The sequence below is a fragment of the Pongo pygmaeus genome, chromosome 12 (assembly GCF_028885625.2).
Source record: "Pongo pygmaeus isolate AG05252 chromosome 12, NHGRI_mPonPyg2-v2.0_pri, whole genome shotgun sequence".
In the NCBI taxonomy this organism is placed as follows: Eukaryota; Metazoa; Chordata; class Mammalia; order Primates; family Hominidae; genus Pongo; species Pongo pygmaeus.
In genome coordinates, this window is record NC_072385.2 from 67,391,923 (window position 1) to 67,410,862 (window position 18,940).

The following is an 18,940-nucleotide window of genomic DNA, read 5'->3' on the forward strand; positions in this document are numbered from 1 at the left end:
ATAACCATGAGGCTGGGTGCGGTGATTCACGCCTGTAATCCCAGCACTTTGGGAGGCTGAGGTGGGCAGATCACGAGGACAGGAGTTCAAGACCAGCCTGGCCAGCATGGTGAAACCATGTCTCTACTAAAAATACAAAAAATTAGCCAGGCATGGTGGCCCGTGCCTGTAGTCCCAGCTACTCGGGAGAGTGAGGCAGGAGAATCGCTTGAACCTGGGAGGCAGAGGTTGCAGCATGCCGAGATTGCACCGCTGCACTCCAGCCTGGGTGACGGAGCGAAACTTCGTCAAAAAAAAAAAAACATGAATATGGTGTCAAACTTTAGTAAATGCATTTTAAAAATAAATTAAGATAAGCATGCATGTTTTCTTATAATTAATTGATATATTACATTGATAGTTTTTTTAATGCTAAACCATTGTCTATTTCAAATGAACTTACTTGATCACAATGAATTATTTTTATTGCATGCTTGGATTGAATTGACTAATATTTTTGATAAAATTTTCATGTATAGTTTCAAGTAATGCTTTCATAATACTCTTGTGAAACTAAGATTACACTAACACCTAAAATGAGTTGGGCAGTTTTTCTTCCCTCCTTGTTTTGTGAAACAATATTTTAAAAATGAGAGCTATCTTTGCTTGATGACTTATGATATAGAACAAAAAAAAAAGAGAGTGACCTGTTTCCCAAAAATTTGGAAGAAATTTTCTTTACAGGCATTTATGCTTAGAACAACTTTGGGAATTATAAATCTCTAATTACTATTTTAATTTATTTTGTGGCTATATATCTATACATAGATTCCTCTTTTTCGCTCCAATTTTTATATTTTGTGTTTTTCATGAATTGCATAAACTGGATTTTCTACCTTCCTAAGTTAAATGGTTATCTCATTTGTTCTTATTTTTTCTTGGAATTCTACAAAGAGGTTTAAAGCTATACATTTTATTTCAAATACTAGTTAACTGTGACCCTTAATGTGTATGTATTGTATTCATATTTATTCAGTTTTAAGTATTCCACAATTTTCCTCATAATCTGATCATCTGTTTTTCTCAAGGGCTATTCAGAAGTATGCGCTCTATTTTCCAGGTATATGAGAGTTTTTTTTTTTAAAAATACCTTTTTGTTGTTCATTATTGATTCCTGAATATAGTAGATTATGAATTTAGAAGATAACCACTATGATGTTAATCTTGTGGAATTGATTGAGGTTTGTGTGTTTGTATGTGCCTTAGCATTTGGCCGATTTTTGTAGAGATTCTGTTTAGTGAATGTTTCATGTGACTATTCCACAAAGAGAATGTGATTTCGCTATGCATTTTGTATAAAGGTATACATATAGAAATAGATACAGATATGAAATTTGAATTTATTGGATCATGTTATTACTATTTTTAATATCTTTAGTTATCTTTAATATGCTTGATGTAGATTTAGCTAAGAATGATGAGTTTAAAATCTCTAAGTACTATTGAATCTAATTCTTATACAGTTCTGTCTCTTACGATTTGTATAAACAAATATATATTTCGTTTGATACACATATACTCCTTGTTGATATCTTTTGATGTACTATAGCATCTCTTTTTGATATTTCCTGAGAATTATTTTGTCCTGATATTGTAATTAATATCTTTCTTTTTTCAGAAATGTCAAGTTTTTTTTAGTTTTCATCTTAGTAATAATAAATTCATCATTTAAAGAATTAGGCCAGGCATGATGGCTCATGCCTGTAATCCCAGCACTTTGAGAAGCCGAGGCAGGTGGATCACCTGAGGTCAGGACTTCAAGACCAGCCTGGCCAACATGGTGAAACCCAGTCTCTACTAAAAATACAAAAAATTAGCTGGGCGTGGTGGCAGATGCCTGTAATCCCAGCTACTCAGGAGGCTGAGGCAGAAGAATCGCTTGAACCTAGGAGGTATAGGTTGCAGTGAGCCAAGATCATGCTGTTGCACTCCAGCCTGGGCAACAAGAATGAAACTCCACCTCAAAAAAAATTATGTAAGTACATATTTTACTTTTGGATTGCTATTACATTCTTCATTGTCAAATTCTCCGTGTAGAGCTTCAGAGTCTCTCATAATTCTCTGTGATTTTAGGTTGTTTTGAATTTCTCTCATTATTTTACATATGTTTCCTTTACTCAAGCTTATGCTTTCTGATGAAAAATATAAACAGAAATTATCATACTTTACAAATGTAAATAAAGAGTGCTACTAAAATTGCCCACAACTTCCTCTTCCTCAATTTTAGGGTCTTCTGAATTTTGGGGGAAGTCATTTCAAGTGGAACTATGAGTAGTTAAATTTTGAGAAAATATTTGGTGAAATACAAACTGAGAAGTTGGATAGATTTGTAAAAGCTTATTTTTTTAATAAAAAATTCTTTTTAAAACTAATAATTCTTGAATGAACAGACTATCTTTGCCAGTGTCTGCTGTTCACCAAGAAATTCCAAACCACATTTCTGAATCAACAGACAGACATTAGTACAGTTGCCCCCTGTATCCATTGGTTCTGCATTCATGAATTCAACCAACCACAGGTCAAAAATATTCAGAAGAAAACTTCCACAAAGTTCCAAAAAGCAAAACTTGTATTTGTCATGTGCAAAGTACTACACTGAATTTAAATGAATGAAGTGATGTGTAGGCATTTTATTAGGTACTACAAATAATCTAGTCATGATTTAAAGCATATGGGAGGATATGTACAGGTTAAACCTTCATATATGTAGTATATGCAAACACTAAATCATTTTATATAAGGGACTTGAGCACTGCAGAATTTGGTATTGGGGGAGGGGGTCCTGGAACCAATCCCCTATGAATACCAAGGGATGACTATGTACTTCATTTTTTTCCCCTGGTTACAATGATTCAACTGTAGCACTAATCCTACTGGGTTCCTCATGACATAAAAGTATGACATTTCCTAATTAACCACCACATATAAATGAACACATCTATATGTATTCTCTCTCAGTTTTACTTTTTTAAAAAGATGGAACATATATCAATAATATCATAGTATAAACATAATTAAACTCCAAACATGTTTTCTGGGAGTCTGGGGATCCACCTGCCCTGCTCACTGCCACTGACACCTGTGCCTGAGCATGCTATCCAAGGGCCTGAGGACAGGGCTGCCCTACTTGGCACCACCATCACTGATGCCTGAGGACCAGCCCAGCTGGTATCCCCATTCTCAGCAAAGCCTCACCATAGCCTTTATTAACAACTGCAGTCTAAGCTACTGAGTAACTCACAGACATCACTGACACTGATTATGTCCAAAGAAATCTTATGGAGAATACACTACTGCACCCATTCAGAATCAAAACCAAAACACCCCATCGAACCAATTCTATAAATACATGTATAGGAAAAAATCTTTTCCTGTGAAAGCCAATCTGTGAAATTAGAAGAAGTAACTATTACACCAGATGTTCAGATATCAACATGAGAACACAAGAAACATGAAAAAAAAGACAAGGAAACATGATATCTCCAAATAAACACAATAATTGTCTGGTAATAGAACCCAAAGGAAAGGAAATTTATAAACTGTCTGAAAAAGAATTCAAAATAATGATATTAAAGAACTCAGTAAGATATAGGAGAACTCAGATAAACAATATAAATGAATCAGGAAAACAATTTGTGATCTGAATGAGAAATTCAACAAAAAGATAAATATCATAAAAAAGAACCAAATAGAAATGTTGGAACTAAAGAATTCAATTAATGAAATAAGAAATACAACCAAGAGAATCTGCAATAGAATAGATCAAGCAGAAGAAAAAAAGTCTGAACTTGAGGACAGGTCTTTTAAAATAACAGAAAACCAAATACTGCATGTTCTCACTTATAAGTGGGAACTAAATGATGAGAACTCATGAACACAAAGAAGGGAACAAGAGACACTGGGATATACTTGAGGGTGAAGGGTGGATGGAGGGAGAGGAGCAGAAGAAATAACTATTGAGTATTAGGCTTAATACCAGAGTGATGAAATAATCTGTACAACAGACCCCTGTGACACAAGTTTACCTGTATAACAAACCTTCTTATGTACCCCCAAACCTAATAGAAAAGTTTTTTAAAAACCTAGTTAGAACACAAAGGCGAAAAGAATCAAAAAGAATGAAGAATGCCTGCATGACATATGGGATATTATAAAGTGACAAGGATTCAAATTTTGGTGTCCCAGAAGATGAAGAGTAAACCAAAGGCTTAGAAAAGCTATGTAATGAAATAATAGCTGGAAAGTTCCCAAATCTTGCAAGAGATACAGACTTCCAGATAGAGGAAGCTCACAGATCCCCAAACAGATTCAACCCAAAAAGGTCTTCTCCAAGGAATGTTATAGTCAAACTGTCAAAAGTCATAGATTAAGAGAGAATTCTAAAAACAGCAAGAGAAAAATATCAAGTCACACATAAGGGAATCTCCATAAGACTAACAGCAGATTTCTCAGCAGAAACCTTACAGGCCAGGAGAAAATGGGATGATATATTCAATGTATTGAAAGAAGGCAAAAAGAAACATATCAATGAAGAATACTATACTCACCAAATATATCCTTCAAAAATAAAGGAGACATAAAATCTTTTACAGACATACAGAAACTGAGAGAATTAATCACTACTAGACAAGTCCTACAAGAAATGCTTAAGGGAGTTCTACATCTAAAAGCAAAAGGATGATATCTACTATCATGAAAACACATGAAGGGATAAAACTCACTGGCAGAACAGACACACGAATGGGAAATAAAAAGGAGCCAAATGTTACTACTAAATAAAAACACCAAACTGCAAAGATAAACCATATGAGAGGAAGAAATAAACATGGGATTTCCTTAAAACATCCAGAAAACAATTAACAAAATGACAGGAATAAGTCGTTACCTATCAATAATAGTTTTGAATGTAAATGGATTAAATTCCCCACTTACAAGATATAGACTAACTGAATGGATTTTTTTATTTTATTTATTTACTTACTAATTATTATTATTATTATACTTTTAAGTTCTAGGGTACATGTGCACAACGTGTAGGTTTGTTACATATGTATCCATGTGCCATGTTGGTGTGCTGCACCCATTAACTCGTCATTTACATTAGGTATATCTCCTAATGCTATCCCTCCCTCCTCCCCTCACCCCACGACAGGCCCTAGTATGTGATGTTCCCCACCCTGTGTCTAAGTGTTCTTATTGTACTTTGTGTACAACATATAATACTTACGTATAAATACATCTTTTAAGATCATTTGCAAAGAATTTGCTCTCATAAACTCAACCCTTTCTGTATTCTTATTTATTAATTAATTTAGGAAACCTTTTCCTCATAACTGGTTCAAAAGTGATCTTCATTTCAATCCCTATTCAATTCAGACAAAAATGCTTAATGCACATTTCTCCCAACACCATCCGCATACACAGCTGTGTGATGTTCCCCTTCGTTTGTCCAAGTGTTCTCATTGTTCACCTCCCACCTATGAGTGAGAACATGTGGTGTTTGGTTTTCTGTCCTTTGACCCAACTATATGCTGCCTACAATAAACTCATTTCATCTGTAAAGACACATATGGACTGAAAGTGAAGGAATGGATAAAGATGTGCCATGCAAATGGAAACCAAAAGCAAGTAGGAATTACATCAAATAAAACAGACTTTAAGTCAAAAACTAAAAAGCAAAAAGACAAAGAAGGTCATTATTTAATGATAAGAGGATCAATTCAGCAAGATAATATAACAATTCTAATTATATATGCACCCAACACCAAACACTCAGTTATATAAAGCAAATATTATTAGATTCAAAGGGAGAGATAGGCTTCATTACAATAATAGTTAGGGACCTCAACACCCAAACTCTCAGCATTGAATAGGTTATATAGACAGAAAATCAATAAAGAAACATTGAATTTAAACTGCACGTTAGACCAATCGGATATAGTAGACATTTACAGAACATATTATTTAACAAATGTAGAATACACATTCTTCTTATCAGCACATGGAACATTCTCCAGGATAGAATATATGGTAGGCCACAAAACAAGTCTCGACAAATTTTAAAAAACCAAAATCTAAGACCACAATAGAATAAAACTAGAAATTAATACCAAGAGGAACTTTGGGAACTATACAAACATACAAAAATTAAACAACATGCTCCTGAATGACAACTGGATCAATGAAGAAATTAAGAAAAAAGCCAAAAATGTATTGAAATAAATGAAAATAGAAACACAACATACCAAAGCCTAGGATACACAGCAAAAGCAGTGCTGAGAGGGGGGTTTATAGCAATAAACGCCTACATCAGGAAGATTTCAAATAACCTAATGATACAACTCAGGTAACTAAAAAAGTAAGAACAAACCAAATTTAAAATTAGTAGAAGGAAAAAAATAATAAAAATCAGAGCAGAACTCAATGAAATAGAGACTACAAAAGCAATAGAAAGGATCAACAAAACAAAAGATTGATTTTTGAATAGACAAGCAAAATTGATAAACTGCTAGCTAGACTAGCCAAGAAAAAAAAAGAAGACCCAAATAAATAAAATCAGAAACAAAAATGGAGATATTACAACTGATAATGCAAAAATACAAAGAATCATTAGCTATCATGAACAACTATATGCTAACAAATGAGAAAACCTAGAAAAAGTGGATAAATTCCTAAAAACACACAACATACCAAGAATGAACCATGAAAAGATAGAAAAGCTGAATAGACCAATAACTAGTAATGAGATTGAATCAGCAATCAAGTCTCCCAACAAAGGAAAGCTCAAGAGTGAAAGGCTTTACTGTGAAATACTACCAAACTTAAGGAAGAACTAACACTAGTTCTTCTCAAACTATTCTAAACAATTGAAGAAAAGGAAATTCTTCCTAACTCAAATGAGGCTAACATTACCCTGATACCAAAACCAGACACAACAAAAAAAGAAAACTACAGGCCAATATCCTTGATGAACATAGATGCAAAAACGCTCACTAAAATGCTAGCAAACTGAATCCAACAACACATCAAAAAGACTATACACCATGATCAAGTGGCATTTATCTCAGGGATGCAAGAATGGTTCAATATATGCAAATCAATAAACACAAAACACCACATCAACAGAATGAAGGACAAAAAACATATGAGCATCTCAATAGATGCTGAAAAAGCATTTGATAAAATTCAATATCACTTCTTGATAAAAAACTGTCAACAAATTAGGCATAGAAGGAAATCAGCTTAACATAATTAAGACCATATATGACAATTTCACAGCTAATATCATACTAAATGGGGAAAAGCTTAAAGCCTTTTCTCTAAGAACTGGAACAAGGTAATGATGCCCACTTTCACTATTTTTATCCAGCACTGTAATGGAAGTTCTATCCAGAGCAATCAGACAAGAGAAAGAAATAAAAAGCATTCAAATTGGAAAAAAGGAAGTCAAATTTCCTCTATGCAGATGATATAATATTATATAGAGAAAAATCTAAACTCTACCAAAGAACTCTTAAACATACAAAAATCAAGTGTTTTTATATACCAAAATGATCTAGTTGAAAAAGAAATCAAGAAACCAATCCCATTTACAATAGCTACAAAAAATAAAATTCCTAGAAACAAATTTAACCAAGGAGGTGAAAAGCCTACCTCCACAACAGAAACTAGAAAAAACTGATGAAAAAATTGAAAAAGACACAAGCAAATGGAAAAACATCCCATGCTCATGGGTTGGAAGAATTAATATTGCTAAAACGACCATAGTACCCAAAGCAACCTACAAATTTAATGCAATATCTACCAAAATACCAATGTAATTTTTCACATAAATAGAAAAAACAATTCTAAAATTCATCTGGAACATATGAGAAAGAGCCAGAATAGCCAAAGCAATCCTGAGCAAAAAGAACAAAGCTAGAGTCATCACACTACCTGACATCAAAATATACTACAAAGCTATGGTAACCAAACCAGCACGGTATTTGTTTAAAAACAAACACATATGCCAATGGAACAGAATAGAGAACCACCCAGAAATAAATGCATGTATTTAAAGCCAACTGATTTTTGACAAAGGTGGCAAAAACATTCACTGGGGAAAGAACACCCTCTTTAATAAATGTCCTGGGAAAAATGTATATCCATATGAAGAAGAATAAAACTAGACCCCTATCTCTCATCCTACTTACAAATCAACTTAAAATGGATTAAAGATTTAAATGTAAGACCCAAAACTACAAAACTACTAGAAGAAAAATAGGCGAAATATTCAGGATACTGGTCTAGTCAATGATTTCATGGTTAAGACTTCAAAAGCACAGATAACTATAACCCCAAAAGACAAATGGGATTATATTAAACTAAAAACTTCTTCACAAGAAAGGAAGCAATGAATGGGGTGAAGAGAAAATTCATTGAATTGGATAAAATATTCGCAAACTATACCTTTAAAAGGCACTAGTATCCAGAATACATAAGGAGCTCAAACAACTCAACAATAATAAAATAATCTCATTAAAAAGTAGGCTAAGGACATGAATAGACATTTCTCAAAAGACATACAAACAGGTACATGAAAAATATTCAGCATCACTAATCATCAAGGAAATCCAAATTGAAACCACAATGAAATATCATTTTATTCCAATTAGAATGGCTACTATTAAAACCACAAAAAATAATAGATGCTGGTGAGGTACAGAGAAGAGGAAATTCTTATACTCTGTTGATGGGAATATAAATTAGCACAACTACTATGGAAAACAATATAGAGATTTCTCAAAAAACCAAGAATAGAACTACCATATGATCCAGCAATATCACTACAAGGTATTTATCCAAAGGAAAAAAAATTGTATATCAAAGAGATACCTGCACTCACATGTTTATTGTGGCACTATTCACAATAGCAAAGATATGGAATCAACATACATGGCCACTGACAGAAGAATGGATAAAGAAAATGTGGTATATATACACAATGGAATATTATTCAGCCATAAAATGAATAAAATTCTGTCATTTGCAGCAATGTAGGTGGAAATAGAGGTCATTATATTAAGTGAAATAAGCCAGGTGTAGAAAAATAAATATTGCATGTTCTCACTCACATGTCGGAGCTAAAATAGCTGATTTCATGGAGGGAGTAGAATGATGGCTACCAGAGGCTGGAAAGACGGGGAGGGAAATGAATAGAGATTGTTTATTGGGTACCAATATACAGTTAGATAGAAAGACAAGTTCTAGTGTTTGACAGCACAGTAGGGTGACTACAGTTAACAATAAAGTATTATTTATTTCAAAATAGCTAGAAGAGTAGAAATGTTCCCAACAAAAATAAATGATAATTATTTGAGATGTTGGACATCCTAAGTACCCTGATTTGATCATTTCACATTATATGCTTATATCAAAATATCACATACACCCCATAAATATGTACAATTATTATGTATCAATTAATTAATTTTAAAAAGTCTCTTCTAATATTTATAATAAAATTGGTACTCCAGGAAGATATGCTCTGTTTAGCATAATATCATGTACACACCCTGCATGTGTGTATCCCTGAGCATACGTGCAGATTTGTTTTAAAATCATAAACAAGGTAGGATAAAATAGAAACTCCTTAACTTACTACTTAAAACCCATCATGATCTGGCTGCTACCTACCAACCCAGCTTCACTTCTATCACTGCCTTACTTGCATCCTATATCATAAGCATATCAAACTTCTTGTTAGTCTTTTCATCACCTCTCCCATTTCATACCTCCGTAACTTTGCATATACAGTTTCCTTTGCCTGAAATACCCCTCCTCATTGTCTATCAGGTAAAAACATATTTATCTTTCAAGTCTCAGGTCAAAGTATTCCTCCTTATGGAAATGTCCCTCATTATCCCACGCAGAAATAAGAATTCATTCTCCACTCCCACTGTTCTTTATACCAAGTCCATTCTGTGTCGATTATTTCATTATATTTTAATAACCATCATTTGTTTATAAAATGTATTTTTCATCATTACTACCCACCATTGTCACCTAGCATAGCACATATTTATTAATGTATAAATATTTGTTGAATGAGGCATTTTGGGTCCAGTAATTTAAACATACAGGAAAACACCCCCTAAACACTCAATTTCTAAGATTATATTTGATATTTTCCTAGAGGGACAAGGACCTGCTTGACAGAACTTTACACATAATGGATGTGAAAATTCTCGTACCCACCCTACAAAACCCCCTGAAGTTCCCAAGGCTCTGTGACTGCTCAGCCTCACTGACCTTTGTTTTCTCTGAACTGTGAACATACAAACCTTCAAAAGCCCAATTTCCCATTGAGAAAAACCGGGCAGTCATGGGGTAAGAGAATAAATCTTCAAAAGCTGAATCTTTACCTACTGATAACATAAAACTCTCTTTTGTAGGTTGGGGGAAAAATTTGGACAGATAGCTATTTCAAATGTTGCATAAATCCAACGATAATAATTTTTGCTCGTCTGCCATGTGATCTGTCTTTGTACTCTGTTGAAAGACATCAGATGATGAAGTGGACCCTGGCAAGGGCAGCCTGCAGAGGGGCAGACCTTTAAACCTGGGAAAAGCTAATGAAGATGCAGTAAACCTGAGACATACTTAAAGAATATGTAAATATGTAAATGTGTGTGTCTAAGTAGGTATACTTTTTTTTTCAGTTTTTGTGTTCTTTGGTGGCATTGTTTTTGGAATAAGACAAACCTAAGTTTGAACCACGACTCCACTGTATATTTGCCCTCTTAAACATGAGCAAGTTAGAGCTAATCTTTTTAAGCTTTCTTTTTCTTAACTCTAAAAATACCTCTTTTTCATCACTAATATACTTATAAGTACACACACACACACCCTACATTTGTATTTAAATTAATTAGAAACATACCTGTAATTTCTTCCTTTGTCATGATCATATATATTGGTCTAGACAGTCAGTGTCTCAAAAATAGTTAACCTGAGATAAATAATTTGACACTCCCTAGAATAATTTAGCATATTACTTATTTACTTACTAGGGACTGCAATGGGGAATGAGGCTAGAATCCACCTTTTGGCCTCTCTATCTTCCCACCCCAAGAGGCACCTGAGATACACGAGCAGAGTTCTAGCACCACACTTTGGAAAACACTGAGCTAAGCTAACGCCCTTTATTTCTGAGAAAACAGACTCAAAAAAGTAGAGTATGTTGCTCAATGTCACATATAACCAGAACTAAGACCTCCGACTTCTGATTTCCATAGCAATGCCAATTCCACAGCAGACCAGAAAATCTGGTTGCAGGAGAATCTCCTGATGGGCTGAACACCTATTTATTTCATAGATCCACTCTCCACTCCGTTTCATCCTGTATTGTCTCAAGAAGGGGGAGAGGAGGGTTGAGCTTTAAGGACAGCGACAAAAGCCTCCCTTATCTTCCAGCTTCTAGCTGGGTTCTGTCATGAGGAGGATCAGTAGCAGATGGAGGGGGGAGATGAAAATATGGTTGGGATATAGCTTCCCTGGCTGCCTTCGTGTGAAATTACCCAGGATTGGCTGCATCCTTAGACTTAAGGTCATACAGCTCCTGTTAGGTGACTCTCCCCAGGGGGGCTTCCCCTTTCTCTGGGTTCTGATGACTATTTCCACCCTTTCCTTTTCTAGACTAGGGGTGATAATAGCACCCTACTGCTCCTAGACTGAAAGTACTGCACTATTCCTTCTAGTTTTCCTGTACTCTGCTGGCACCTTTGTAAAGAATCCCTTTATTAAACTTTCTTCAGCTTACCCAATTTGAATCTGCCATTGATTTCCTGTTGGGGCCATACCTGCGAGCTTTTAAGAAGTATAAATGCCTGGGGGCTTTCAAAAGCTGCCCAGATGATTCTAGTTTATAGTTGGAGCTGAAAACCTCTATACTAAACCATGATGATAATTTTTGTTATTAAGTCACTGGTGTACACACACACACACACACACACACACACACACACATTCACATTCACTGTTAGAATGGTAGAGCCTTCAAATGCGAGGAAATATCATGAGCTATGTTGGCTGAATTCTGGTGATCTATGGTTTTTGCAAACTACCATTCAGGCTGACATATAGATTGCTAAATGTGCAAACTCTTAGAATCAAGCAGCTTTGTAAACGCATTCAAAATATTTACTTTCACGCTGTTTCTTTCTTCTTCTAACACCCAAATGTCAATTTTAATGGAAGCCACATCTCCGTGTATTGATTGGTTCATCTTGATTTTTTTAAGGTTCAGTTTGGCTGCCCAGGAAGCTTTTCTAGCGTTTGAAACATTTATAAAAATTGTCTATTTGAGAGGGGCAGAAAGGGAGACAAGGTAGGTGGGGGCAATGAAAAAATATCCCATCTTGTCTAAAGTAAAACATAGTTTGTTGCCAAGATTTCATTAATTCAATAAATAAAAATACAAGGTCCAACTTCAACAAGCTCGAGTTTCCCTCCTAGCTGTGAAACCACAGCACCCCAATGGCTTCTAAATATGTCAACACATCCCTTCCCATCCCAAACTCACCAGTGTGGAGAATATGATTTATGAGGTTGTCTGACCATCCTTGAAAGAGGTTTTTAATGTTTTACTCTTATAATAAGTGTAGTTCCTTCATTCAGTGGTAAATGATTGTGGGTTCTTAGAGAAAAGGGGTAATTTCTGGAAGAAGAAAAAAAAAGCCTAAACTTGGAAAAGATCTGCAAATAGCTCTGTGGCACCTTATGGTGTGTGAGCTAATTACTGGCCCTAAGTTGCCTAGTAAACGGTCTTTGTTTGGGAAGGTTAAGTTTCATCTCGGTTCCAAAAACTCAGAGCCAGACAGGGAAGGGGAAAAAATGATGGTGTCTGTGGCGAGGCTGGCAGTGCTGCCTGCCGGCTGGTTATTTGGAAAGGTTTTAGAAGATGTGTTATGAGGCACGGTAATGTGTGTCATCTGTCATGACTTAAGTCAAAGGATTTAGCAGGTTGAGTCTGTGGACTTGAAGTTGGAAATGGAAATTATCAGATAATGTGTGAGCTTGACTTTCATACCATCAAAGACGGAGGAAGAGGGCACTACTTTTTGGACTGTAGAATATAACCAAGTAGAAGAGGGGAAATTTGGCTCACCCAGCTTTAAATTTATTTTTATATAGAAAAGTGAGTTTCAGTTGCAGAAAAAGTTCCTCAGTTTAGAAGTTGTTAATGAAGAATGTGAGTGTTCTAAAACACGTCAAAAAGGAGGCATCTCTTGTTCTGAGACAGAAGTAACCCTTAAAAAAATGGAATGTGCAGTGTCTTTCCCCTGAAGTACTCTTTCTGTTCTGGTTTCTTTAAAATTTGTGTTCAAAGGCAATTGAGTGTAAACCTAACTCTCCTCACCAAGGATTCTTAGTTTCAAGTAATAGAAACTCTTTCAAACTAGTGTAAGCCAAAAAAGCAGCATTTCTTATAAGGACAGATAGGTATCTCATGGAACTCAACAGGCTAAAGTGAGTTCAGACTTAGGACAGAGCAGAACCAGGAGCCAGAAAACCATGAAAAATCAAAGCACCTGCTCTATCTGTAGGCCTTCCTGGTCTCCTGATTTGCCTTTTCACTCCATTCTGTTTTCTCATCTTGTCCTGAAGACTATCTTTCCCTCATTATTCAGGTCCAAGTCTGAAGTTGATCATTCCACAGTGTCTTCAACTCCCAGATCTACAGCTCTTTAATTCATGTGACCAGCCAAGGTCACAAATTAGCCAACCCTCAGATAGCGCATGCCACAGTTCAGACTCTACTCTAAGCAGTTTACATGTTGTATTAACTTATTTAATCCTCTCATCTAAACTATAATGTTTATCCCCATTTTACAGATAAAATTGAGGCAGAGAAGCTAAGTGACACATCTAAATTCCCATAGCAGATGAGTAATAGATTTGGACATCAAACCCAGGCAGCCTGGCTCGAGAGTCTGTGCTCTTAACCATTGCTGGTCTGCTTGCTCAGTCCTGATGCCACACCCCAGAAGAGAGAATAGAGTTGGCTTATATCTGCTTGAATAATACCTCTTGGATTGAGTGGCTATCCCACTCCAATCAGCCCTTCCCTGGGTGGTGATGGGACCCCAACAGGGCCACATGGCACCACATGAATTTTAAGACCCATTATGGTGGGGAGAAATCAGTTTTCAGGGATTGGGGAATGGAGATTGGACGGGTACTAACAATGTCTTCCACATTTCACTATGAAAATGCTTATGCTTTCTGAGCCAAGTCATGGGATAGTGTGGCAATATAGAACTGAAGGTTGTTAAAATTTTTGAAACAAAGAGGATTTTCCTGGACACGATTATTTTCACTGAGGCAATTCTGTATGTGAGTGGTTGTTTCACTTCTCTCTAGAATTCCCTAGAGATGAGGATTTTAATTTCCCCACATAGCGCTTCTGCCAGGTTCTTGCAGTCTGGGAGTTCTTCTCCCAGTCCAACCTAAATCTCTCTAATGGCAGCTGAAATTGATTTCTTTGTCTTGCTTTCAGGGTAAACTCTACCAAAAAAGAAACATGAGGATATTCTGAAGTAATTCTGTTCTTTGGCCGAGTGTCACACTGACTTAATTAGAAAACTTTATCAAAAGACTAATAACAAAGGCATTATAAAGTTCCTGGAATTATGTGTCTGGAAAGAGTTTTATTTATATATATATACACATACATACATATATATATATATATATATATATATATATATGTATGTATATGAGTACATGAGTGAGAAAAGTATTCCAAATCTGAGAAAATGTTGGCTTCATAGCAGAAATGATGAGGAAGATAAAACTGTGAACTAAGAAATAGGCTTTTTGGATACATATTTCTGACCCTCACCCCATAAATGCCCTAATGCATGAGACGTTGGTCTACATGGAAATTTTGATGCATTTAACACTTTCCTAATACAAAATTCCATTGAATGTATATAATATTCTACCATGGCAAAAGACCAAAGTAAAATGAAAAATCAAACAAGATATGCTCGTTCTGTTCTAAATTATCCAAAGACAGTTTCAGCTCACTCTCTCCTTCCCAGAATTGCCTAGTTTTTGCTGCTAATATAACAGTTATCTCAGCTTTTGTAGGCCTCAAATCTTTTAGGCAGTTCTCATCTCCCTTCTACTGCAGCCAAATGATTAGCTGATGGGTTAGCCCTGCTTCCGCCTCCGACACACACACACACACACACACACACACACACACGCATGCATGCACATACACAAATACACTTCCTGTGTGTATTCCTTCCCATCTTCCTTGCAATATTGGTTTGGACCTTTTCTACTCCAGGGGTCAGCCTGTAACAATAAGCAGCCTGTTAGTCATTCTAGGCCTTGTTTTCCCTCCCAGAAGACAGCAGTGGCCATCAGCTTCCAGAGGTAGCAATTCTGTCTTATCGCTTCATCATCGCCTCTCATTACCTTGTAGAACCAATAGAAGTTGCAACTCAGTGACCTCTCAAAGGTCTCTGCCTTAACTAGAAAACTTCAGTTCATACCATACCTCCACCTGTGATTTCACTCCAACTCTATGGAGCAACCTTCTTTCTGTTTCTGTTACTGTTGAGAATCCCATCTGGTAAGCAATACTTGCCAGAGACGTCAAATGCATGAATTATGAATGAAGCCTCTGTTCTACTGACGTGAGAAACAACTTCAACCAGGGATAATCCCACAAAATGAAAAGTATGGATTCCAGGTCCATTCTACTCCACACCTCATGGAATTAGAACCTATTTCATAGGCACCACACCCTTGATCAAATGCTCTAGAGACCAAGCAAGAAGGCTTTAACAATCAAGATGGCTTCAGAGGGATGCACTGGAAATATTTGATTTACTCATTCAGCAGATACTTGTTAAGCTCATGGACCAGCCACTGAGCTACTACTTCAGGTTCTTGTGTTCTTTCAGCTCCTTGGAGGTATTTGCTGAAAATCTTGGTGGGAGTTGGGGACTGAGAATTTCAAGGGTAGTGGGTGGGAGGCTACAGCCAACCCCTGGTAGAGCAGACTCAGTGGCCCAATCATGCTCTCCTGCCCGTAGATGCCCCCACTGTTATATGACACCAATGGTTTCCTTTGGATATCTCTTTCATTAACCCCTTTACCTCTAGCTTATTTGTTTGCCAATGTCCCTATCTCAACACCTCTTTCTTCTGCTCTTCTGCCTCTTACTAATTCTCAGGGTTCTCCCTGCCCTCAATACCTTCCACTCACAAGAAAAGCTAATTGAGCCAACCAATCCAGACCTCTCCCCTTCCAGGAATTTTTTTTTTTTCCACAAAGCACAATGCTTCAAGGGGGCAACATTTAGCTCATATGAATGAATTGCTATTAACTGAATTTCAAGTATTTTTGCCTTGGTTGAGAATAGGAGGGCTGCTCTACAAGGGGATTTTCGGCTGATGGAAGCTCTCCTGAGGTAGTTTAAGGCAACTTAAAGAGACAGCAACCTTTCTGCCTACTTCCAGGCTCAGCTCTGAAGAAAAGTTTCAGTGTACTCTAACAAAGGAGCAGAGGCTTAAATAACATGTGTTGTCTACAAAGTTGACTCCTTGGATTTGTTTAAACTTTAATCTGTCTCCAGCCTAAAGTTCTCTGCCAATGATACAGAAGTACTTTTCTTTAAGACTTAGTGGCCTTAGTGTGACCACATTGGCCTTGACTTTCAAGTCACCAGACACAGCGGTCTTGTGGAAGAGGGGTTGGCTGCACAGCTGGTGCCACTCTGTAGGTGTGGACGGTGGCTTTGTAAAAGACACACTCTCTAGGAATGTGGGGAAGGGCTACACCAATCATTCAGCGTAGGGTGGTGGGTGCAGCATACAGGATGGGGAATCACTAGTCCTGGGTTTCCCTCTCTGCTCTATTCCTTCTGGGGCTGACCTTTCCAAGGCATTTCCCTTTTCTGTGTCTCAGGTTGCTCATCAGGGGTTGCAGGATCCCAAACTCTTAAGTTTTCCTGCAAGCTCTTAGATCCTGGGATTCCTTGGACTTTCCTCTTAATCTAGTCTTTATGACTCTGGTTTCACCAGAAACTCTTTGTGAGGAACAAGGCCCAGCTGTGGGAGGCATTGGTGAGAAACTTCAAGTCAAACCTAGGGCGCAGGGCACAGGGCACAGGGATGGACCATGAACAGAATGCCTGAAGCTCATGATTTTCAAGTTTTTAGAGGCCTGGCAGGTGACATGTAATGTGCGATGAGGCTAAGTCTAGGACAATAGGAAATGATGAGGCTCGCTGTAAACTGGAGAGGGCACTTCCCACCTAAAGGCCCTCCAATTCTTACCTTTTAAACACAGTGCCTGTCACACAGAATGAACCTGTGGGCTGGATTGCACTCACAGGCAGCAAGTTTGTGACCCAATATGATCTCCAGAATTACAGTAAATACCTTTTCTGAAGCAGCCAACTTGTCTGTCACCGACCTAGAAAATTTTCTTTTAGGAGCTTTAGGTCAGTGAGTTCCATTTCAATCAGATGTTTCCTACGGCATCTAAAAGCAGAGAGACAAACAGGATAGAATTCACAGGAAGCAGCTTAAAAACTTACAGCCTATCTGAATCACCTCTAGGTCCAGCATTAATTTCAAAGTTTGTTGTGCTGCTAAATTGAAAACCTTGTCTGCAGCCAAAATTATCTCCAACTGCCTTCCAAACAATGTAGTCTCTGGGAGCTGGGGAGAGTATCCTAGGACTGTGGCTTTTCAGATGAGAGAATAGTAGGCAAGAAAGGAGACTTCTTGCTAAGCCCCATTAACGTTTTAATAGAGCTTAAAGCAATAGTCCTCTTTGAAAATACTTTATTCACAATTGACCAATTGTCATTAGATATAGTTACACTCCATGGCATCTTATTAGAAGGAGTTTTTTGAACCACCTCCTCATGCATTCATAGTAAATTCCTAACAGATGATGTCATAACAGGCCGTTACAATCCATAACATGTAGATACCATCAAAGCAATGTGTGTGACTTTTTGATACTGAAACATCTAACTTTATTGTGAAGTTTGCTATAAAACCTGCTATGATGTATTTAACAATATTAAAGCATTTATTCTTTAATATTGGAGTCATACTGCCCCTGTGAAGTCTGTTACTGCTGCCACGAATGAAAATTGCCAAATCTATCAGTTCAACTTTTAAACGCTTCCTTAAGAGATTTTTTTTCCTTCTTCTTTCCTCTTCTTGCTTTTTTTTTTCTTTTGCTATGAAAAAGCAGATGTTCTAAAGCTATAAGTAACTGAAAACCAGCAATATATGCTCAAAGGCTGAAACCTAATACTTACAATAAGCTGATCCAATGAGAAATGTCTCCATGGTGACCCTGGTCTTGTCGTGAAGTAGGAACCCGCATGGTTGTCAGTCCTTGCTGAGAAGGTCGCCACTCATCAGGACACTGTGCATTAGGGATTCTCAGTTAGAAACTTTCCTTACATCAGCAACTCTCCACTTACTTGATAAAAAGGCAAAATAAATATAAAATCTAACTTTACTGCATCACATTCCACTGGCTTTACAATTGTCATATATGGCAGTTATTCTGCAATTTATGTGGATTCTGTGATGTATGTGAATTCTATAATTCCTGTAAGGAGATTTGAGTTTTGAGGTGGTGGCCCTACTTTTAATCTCTATTACTATAGCAAACATTAAATTTCCTAATAAATCCTCCAGATAGGAATTGCTGTCATAAATATGTATTTCTAAGACCTAATAAGATCTATAGATCTTAATATGCAGACCAATGCCAAAAATGAGAGGAAAGCTGATCTTCCCTAGAAGAAGCCATCAAATTCAAACAATGGAAGGGATTTGACTAAGTATGGCACCAAATTGCTAACCTTGG

General features: G+C 36.7%; 1 long non-coding RNA gene across 1 annotated transcript in view; it reads right to left on the reverse strand.

Moving 5' to 3' along the window:
• The window catches only part of LOC134737874 (uncharacterized), a 59,614-nt gene extending 41,161 nt beyond the window's left edge, over positions 1 to 18,453 (reverse strand). The window contains exons 1-2 of the long non-coding RNA XR_010123276.1: positions 18,381 to 18,453; positions 17,485 to 17,586 (exon numbers count right to left, since the gene is read on the reverse strand). This is a non-coding gene — a long non-coding RNA (uncharacterized LOC134737874). The remainder of the gene's footprint in view (positions 1 to 17,484; positions 17,587 to 18,380) is intronic.
• Positions 18,454 to 18,940: the final 487 nt, after the last annotated feature.